The 8,286-nt window shown below is 35.2% G+C and overlaps 1 protein-coding gene across 1 annotated transcript in view; it reads right to left on the minus strand.

Annotated features, from left to right (window-relative positions):
- Nucleotides 1–7,984, minus strand: part of Unc13c (unc-13 homolog C) — a 613,741-nt gene extending 605,757 nt beyond the window's left edge. The window contains 1 exon segment of the mRNA XM_047537684.1: nucleotides 7,456–7,984. The gene's annotated coding sequence lies outside the window, so the exon portion shown is untranslated.
- Between the last annotated feature and the right edge of the window lie 302 nt (nucleotides 7,985–8,286).

The raw sequence follows: 8,286 nt of genomic DNA on the forward strand, positions 1-8,286 counted from the left end.
TACAACAACCAGCAAATAATATCTGGTGTACATGGCCTGAACTACAAACAACATGAACCAGCTGTAAAAGAAGTTTATCAAAGCTTATCATGCCCAATGTCTAAAGAAGAAGGTACTGTGAAGATTTGAAACTCACAAGAAAAGCTTACAAAGCTAAGATCAAGCTATCTCTCAGTAGATTCTAGAATTGTCCATACTTCATCTCTCCCAGGCGACATTCCTTGCCCTTTCGATCTCAAAGGAAGAATTCAAGGCTTATTTTCCTCAGACTCCTCATTCACCATTTTTTTGACAAATTTCCTTCCCCTATGAAATTTCACAGATGAATGCACCTATCTATAATCAAGCACATTGCCTTCTATTTTGAAATAAGCAGATGCTCCAAGAATTCCTTCCAGAAAACTAAAAGATCATTGGATGTTTGCTGTACTTATTTCTGTAACTATGGATATTGGTGAATCCATTTGGGAACTGGGTGCCATAGGACAGGAGACACATTGGTAGAGAACAGTAATGGGGGTATGTTGAATAAATAAAATAGGAGAGAGTTAGATTACAATTTTGATTATCAGCTGAAGTCAAAATGGGAAGATTTAGATCAGAGGAAGTCAGGAAGGCTATGGAATATAGAATCAATGAGGAAAACATTGTTACTACCTAAACCAAACTCAGAAAAAGAGTAGAGCTTGGACCAAGAAGAAAGAAGTTGACATGGACCTCCCTTGTGACAACATTATCTGATCTAGATAACGTCAGGTAGACAGTTCCCTTATTTTTTTTTAAGACATAAGAATTTTATTATCATTTGGCTCAGCTCCCTTATTTTTAAATGTCCATTTTCCACCTCCCTTGCAGCTCTACCTATTCTGCTTGTAATGGTTATGCCCATGAGTTGAATGGGCATTCACAATAGAGTTAGTGAGTGTCTCCTGAGATCAGGAGCTCTGAACTGGGAGAATAAATCAAAGCTGCTGGTCAATTTCAATCTCTCTTAATTCTCAGAAGCATTTGTCAGTGGTAGATTCTTCATGAAGCCTACATCAACTGAATATATGAAGTCATTAAGATTTGCTGCCATAATTCTGAGGAAAGCACACATAAGATTATCCTGGGATCTCAGGGCACTAGATTTCATCAAAAATAGGCTGTTAAAAGCTATTTCAATGTGTCTTAAATGTAATTTGTGAGATCATTACTATCTCGGGACATAGGAAAGGTTTAAGTTTTCCCTCTGAATTTAATGAGTTTTTTCCTTCTTGTTATTTTCTACTTGATATACCAGACTCTCTCCTTCACCAACCACTCTTTGCCTCTAATAATAGGTAAGAGCACAGAATAAAAATTAAATATAAAATCCAACACATATTTACTGAGCAACCACCTTTCACATGCCAAAAGTTACAAATACAAATATAACTACAATTAATTCTAGCTGGTATTCATTGAACACTCACTCTATATTATTTCTTAATTCTCATGAAAAATATGTGAAGTAATGGTCTTTATGGTGTCGCTATTTTTCTGGTTGAGAATTAAGATGTAGAAATTTTAAATAAGAGAGCAAGTTTGCATAGATACTGTACTTAAGTGGTTTAAACTTTAGCTAGTTTTTAAAAGTTGCATGCAACATTAAAGGTTTAAACTGAAGGTCAACACCATGGGAGAAAAGTACACAATGTATTAGGAAATGAACTGGGAAATTCATTTAGTACTATGGAATTGTATAACATGAATATTTGGAGTCTACAAGTAATCTGTGTAATTGGGGCAGAGATTGGATAAAGGACTAGAGGGAAAAGTGTAAAACTAGAAAGACAGTCTTGGATCTGCTTGTAAAAGGTTTTTCTTGCTGTGCATAGGATTTTAGGCTCTATTTTATAAACAATATGCTGTTCTTGAAAGTTTTAGTCATGATATTTTTTATGACAACGAGTTTGGCAGTAACATGCAGATGGATGCTCAGAGAAGTTCATAACAAGCACAATGTTTGGGAGATTCCAGCAGTATTCTAGGCATAACTTGATAAGAAAGTCAACTAGTGTGGTGACAATAGGAAGAGAAGGTAAATATGGTATGGCTGAAGATAATGTATAAAAAAGAAGCTAAAAGAGTTGGTGATTAACTGGACACAAGCCATGAGGAAGAATAGGACAGTGAAAACACCTTGAGGTTAGAGACTAAGAGAAGGAGGAAATCAGGAAGAGAAAACTGCTGGAGTTGAAATCTCTTAACTTGATGAGACATGTTAGTGGAAAGCCCTCCAAAGAGGTAGTCACTGACAAAATTCAGGTCACCAAGACAGCAGATAGAAACAGGGAATGCTCGAGTAGGATTCAAAGCTAAAGGGAGAAAGATAGCAATGAGTTTATGCATCTACTATAATTTCTGTATTTATTTATTAAGCATTCTGTTTCTTACCATTTATTATTTTTAAAACTATGTTCTGCAATATTTCTCCAACAATATTGTGGCACTTTACTGGGTAATTAAGCACTATCTCCTGTGGATTACCTTTTTAAGAAGGAATAAATTAAAATTTTATTTATATATATATGAAATTAGCTATATATTTTGCCTCCTGCCAATTAAACTCCTTTGAAATTAAAAGAAATATAAATGCTCCTTAGGTTTAAGGAGTTTCCCTAGTTTAGTTTGCCTCTTCAGCCAAGAGACCCTCTTTCCTAGCATGTTCTTATTGAGTGTGACCATCCAGAGAGGAAGAAAGCTGGAGGAAGAGAGAGGAAATTAGTGTAATTCCTAAGTAGAGTATGTGAATACACTTTAATTTAAAAAACAGTGCTCTATGCATGACTCTGAAATTGGGAGCAGCTAAGTACCCTAACATCATTTGTTTCTTGTTAACCAAACAGCAGCATTTTAACATCTATCAAAACTGCAGCAAATATTTTAAGACTCACCAGATAAAGGGCCTTCTACAATATATAGTTGACCCTCGATATCGACACGTCCCACTTCCATGGATTCAACCAACTGCATATCAAAACTATCTTTTAAAAATTTGCCTGTAGTGAATTGTAAAAATTTTTCCTTGTCATTTATTCCCTAAACAATCTAATATAGCAGCTATTCATGTAGCATTTTTAAAGTATTGGGTATTATTAGTAACCTAGAGATAATTTGAAGTTTGCAGGAGGATGTGCTTAGGCTATATAAAAATACTACACCATTTTAAATAAGGAACCTGAGGATCTACATATTTCTGATGTCTGTGTGTGTCCGGGGGTGTTCTGGAACAACCCCCCATCAGAAACTTAGGGATGATGGTATATCATTACATGGAATATCATTAAGCCAATATTTTTGTGTAGTTGTCTGAAGGAAAACAAGTTAACATATTTTTGCTCAATTCTAAAAGGATGAATATAATTTCTTCAGTTTATCAGGCAAGCAAGTGCTATTTACACATTTCTAGCCTCTCAAGAGAAGTTAATCGGAGCCAAATAATTTTGTAGCTACATTTCAAATGAAGCCCATCCTGCAGAGTCTGTATAATGTAGATTTTATAAAATCTCTGAGTCAAAGAACTAGAAAGGATCTATCTGCATAAGCATCTAGACAGACTTACAGATGAGAATACCAAGGCTTCCAGGGAAAGCAACAGCCCAAGTTTACCTAGCAAGTTGGAGACTGAGCCAGGATTTTATATATGTCAGTGTTTTCTACTAGATAGCAAAAACTCTGACTCCTTAGAACTGTGTGCTTTCATTCTCTAGAATTAACTCACTCCCAAATTTTACTTACAATTTCTCATTGATAAAACAATCTTTTCTATTTTTTCAACTGCATGACACTTAACAGTTTATGATTCAAAACATGTCCACTCTTTCATGGGATCATGTCAATAGTGTCCTAGCCAGGAACATGCCTCAGTCATCCATTCTTCTCCTGTGAAATAGAAAAGCTGACCCCGTCCATCAATTATTCTTTCCCTTTCTCCTTTTTAATTGAAATTTTTTAGGTTGCTTATGAATGGAAAAACTACTTCTATAGTATGTTATTTCCAGTTATAAAACACATGATGCAAAATATTTCCATGAAAAACATTTTTCCTGTATCAAAAAGACATATTGCACCCAGATTCTCAAGAGCCAGAATGCTTAGAAACAAAATATGTTTTATCCTGAACACAAGACATGAACCAATGAAGACTGACTGTTAGTAGTAGAGACAGGTTAAAGATGGGAATAGCAAAAGCCTAAGACAGACAAGAAAGTATTTGAAGGGAAACCCATCTCTTTCGATTACATTTTAAACATACTTTAAAAACCATGAGTATAATTTATAACACTAAATTTATATTCCTATCCAACATTTATTTCTACAAAATATTTTTCTAACTCTATATATAGGAAGAGCAATATAAAACTCGTATATCAAAACTATAATAAATTCTGTATGTTGAGACTAAAATATACAATATAACTAGAGTACACAAGAGATAGTAAACACATATATCTCTTGGATCAGAACCGGATTTTCAAGTGAAGGAGCTGTGACTCAGTGTGTCTTCATGTTCATTTTCCTCTGCAGGACTTTTGCTCTGGAGGCTAGAACACTTACTTCTCTCTTCCTAACTGTATCTTAAAAGGCCACAATGAAGTGAATACTGCTGTGGCATCCATTATCTCTGTGGAGACTACAGAACTAGGTACTCAGTCTTCTGCACACTCAAAAGCTGCAGGCTGAGAGAGCTATTAATAAATCCTTTTTTTTTTAAAGTTGGAGAGGAACTGCAGTCTTGCACATGAAATACAATTTGATATCCAGAAGTAATTTGTAACAACAACAAAAAGGTGAAAATATAATTCTTTAAATTTGTAATTACAGTTTGAGTTATATTATTCTAAAACCAAGTAAGTTGCTGTTAGGTATATAAGTTATAATACAGTTAGCAGCTTTTGATATGTAAAAGCATATTTTAGAAACAAATTTAAGCATGCATTTGAAATTCCTAAAATTTCTCACTTAGAAGTAGGAGTACTTTTGTCAGGTGGCAAGGTGATTTCAATATCTTCAAAAATTCTGGAGAAAGTCCTTATGTAGTAAAAAAAAATATGGGATGGGAAGAATACATAAGATAAGTTGATGGTGTTAAAATCAGAAGACAAGGTACAGGTGGCATAATGCCTCAAAGAGCTCATGATAGGGTTTATACATTGTATAGCTGAGAAGGTCAAACGAAATGAAAGTACTCAAAGCATCTCATTGGAGAAAAGATATCATCTCACCAAAAGTGAGCTGATATTCAAAGACACAGGTTTGTTCTACATGATGAAGACATCAAAGTACATTCTCTTCTCCACTAACTCCACTACCACCACACACACATATACTTGGTGTAATTTTTCTTTGAAAGGAAAATTATTGTACTTTAATCTGTCTGCAATGATGTATGCACTGTTAAGCAGCTAGTTCTGTGCTTCACATACTTCATTGCTTGATATTTAAAGACTAGCAGTGATAGACGCTATTATAGGATCTAGGAAGGAATACAGTCTACATTGTTAATAATGAGCACATGAAAAGTGACTTCTCTAGGCCTATCTAATGTGTTTACTTCCTGTTTCACCTGGGCATTGGTTTACCAAGCATATGGTAATGATGATCTATAGAAAAGTTTCCAAATCTCTCTGATGGAAGTCTAAAACCAAATAATTGAATGCTTAGGAACTAAACCTCTATCTACTTATCCACCCTCACATTCAGTCCACAATTCTGCTGAAATTACTTTCTCAAGAAAATTTTGTAGAAGTTTGGAAAGATAAACTTTTATAGTTCAAAAAAGCAACTCTCATTTGTCATTGAGAGTTTCAAATATCCTTTTAGATTATCTTACATCAATTTCTGAATTTCAAAAATAATCCTTTATAGGATTCTGTAAAATTATTATTGTATTATTGCTGTAGTGTTTGATTTACAGTTACCTTCCCCATACAAGATGCCAACATAGAAGAAAGAAAAATACAAGATTTTTCACTTTCTACTAATGAATGCAAACTTATAATCTGTCCATCTTCTATCATTATTATGGTCTCAAAAGTTGCCTGTAACGACTTACCATATTTTGACATTGTTATTATTATAATAATGTGTAAAATTTTAAAACAAATGATATGTCATTTCATTGTATAGCCTAATTCAATACTCCAGGTCTCTACCATTTGGCAAAAATGAGATTTTAGTTTTCAAAGAGCACGGTGGTGATTTACTTTACAGTAAACATAAATGATTATTTAAATCCCATTGATCACTATTCCATTTGGACTTTTAAATCATAAAAAAGTAGGACCAACAATAATTAAAAGTCAGTTTCCAAGAGTTTTAGTATTAAATCTTTGTGTTAACAAAACACTAAAATCTATAAAGTATTATATACATACGAATATGTAACAAACTTTTTTATATTCTTGTTTCTTCCCCTTAGAAAAGTTTATTTAATTTAAATACACAAACATATAACTTATTGTCAATTTAACCCACATTTATGAAAATAAAGTATTAAAGAGTAAAAGATGACAAGATTATTTTTAAAAAATCATTACATTATTACACAATCATATAATATTCTTAATTTTTATTGAAATACAGAGTTCTTTTTTAAAAAACTCATTTTTATGTGGGTTACCCACCCACTTCTTTCATTTTTCTCTCTAAAAGCCTAATAAGGAAAATTGACTGTAAGCATTGTCATCTCAGCCTAGGTAGTAAAGGCAGCCAACATTACTATTGTTGCCATATCTGTCTTTCTCTTTATTATACAAGTATATTGATGATGTAATTGCAGAAGTTCAGGTTTACTCATGCTGCTGGATTAAAAGGATTTTTTTAGACTGCCTCCTTCAGCCCCATAGAACAGTTGTAAAACAGAACCAAGCACATAATTTAAGCAATTCATCTGAAAGTAAATCTGCAGGATCTTCATGCTGAAGGACTGATCAAGAGCTAGAAATGCAGAACCACAGTAAAGCTCAATTTGCTCCAGACTGGATTTTGAGCTGGAAAAACACTTGGCTGACATAACACTCATCCATGACATCTTGACTTTTAACCCTTTTCTAGAAGCCATTAACTTTTCTTCTCTGTTTGACTCTAATTTTCCCACCAAAACTCAAGAGATTAGGGAATATCTCAGCCTTCTATCCCAGTCCTTTTCATCCCAATGCAGATATTCCCCTGAAAGTTGACTGGGAATTAAGCAAGCATTTGTCATTCTGCATTTAAAATAAAGGAATGACTGAGGAAACTGAGGTGATCCTCAGTACAGTCATATTATCATAAACGCAGGACAGCTGAGCTTTTACAAATGCATCTACTACTCTAAGAAAATCCCAGGTTTGTGGTTGAAAGTGCAAACAAAAAAGAATCAACAAGAAAAGACAGACGCAAAATCACATGCAGATAAGGCAGTGCAGACAGTGAGGATACAGAACATACCTGAGGGATTCTCCTTTTTTTAAAAAAAATGTACACGCCAGCTGGGTTGTTCCTCCTCTCCTGTGGGGTGTATGTGCTTTTCTCTCAGAAAAACCACTTGCAATTGTGTTTCTAGTCTCCTTTCCTTTATTCAGCCACAAATAGTTAGAGCAGGAGCAGAGGCTGCGTCCCAGCGACCGGACTCATGAGCAACCAGGCATGCCTTTGGTCTGCAACGGTGTCTGTTCTTTTCTTGTCAATTCTTTCGTGCTCCCTGGGTAGCCTCCAAAGCAATTTTACAACTTAGCTGCTGGCACGAAAGTGCCTTTCACTCTTCCCATTGCCAAATTCCTTGGGCAGCTCATTTCTCATCCCTTTCTCTAAGAAAGCAAAATGAGATCTCTCCGGAGTACACAGGCTCATCAACAATTGAGGGTGAAGAGCAGCCTGGCTCAGTGCGTGCGAGGAACTTCACACATCGCAGAGACCACTGCTTTTGGGAATGCAGCAGCGACACGGAGAGATTCCCAGCCTCCTGCATGGAGAGCGGCTCAGCTCCCTCTGCTGCTGCTGTAGCTCCCTCTGCTCTGTGAGAGTGAGCCACAGCCCTAGCTTACAGAAGATATACACAGTGGACGCTGCCAGGTGTGGCCGTCACCACTGCACTGACAACTAACTGTGTGGGGCACGCATCATCTTTGGGGAAATGCCTGAATGCCTAATCTTCCCTTTATCACTGGAAGCTGACCTAAGAGACAATCATATACCCAATTCTGCTAGCTGCATTAGAATAACATGGGCAATTATTAAATTAACTATGCTATTTAATAATAACTGTTTTAGATTTAGTTG

This window comes from Sciurus carolinensis, chromosome 2, assembly GCF_902686445.1.
Source record: "Sciurus carolinensis chromosome 2, mSciCar1.2, whole genome shotgun sequence".
Lineage (NCBI taxonomy): Eukaryota > Metazoa > Chordata > Mammalia > Rodentia > Sciuridae > Sciurus > Sciurus carolinensis.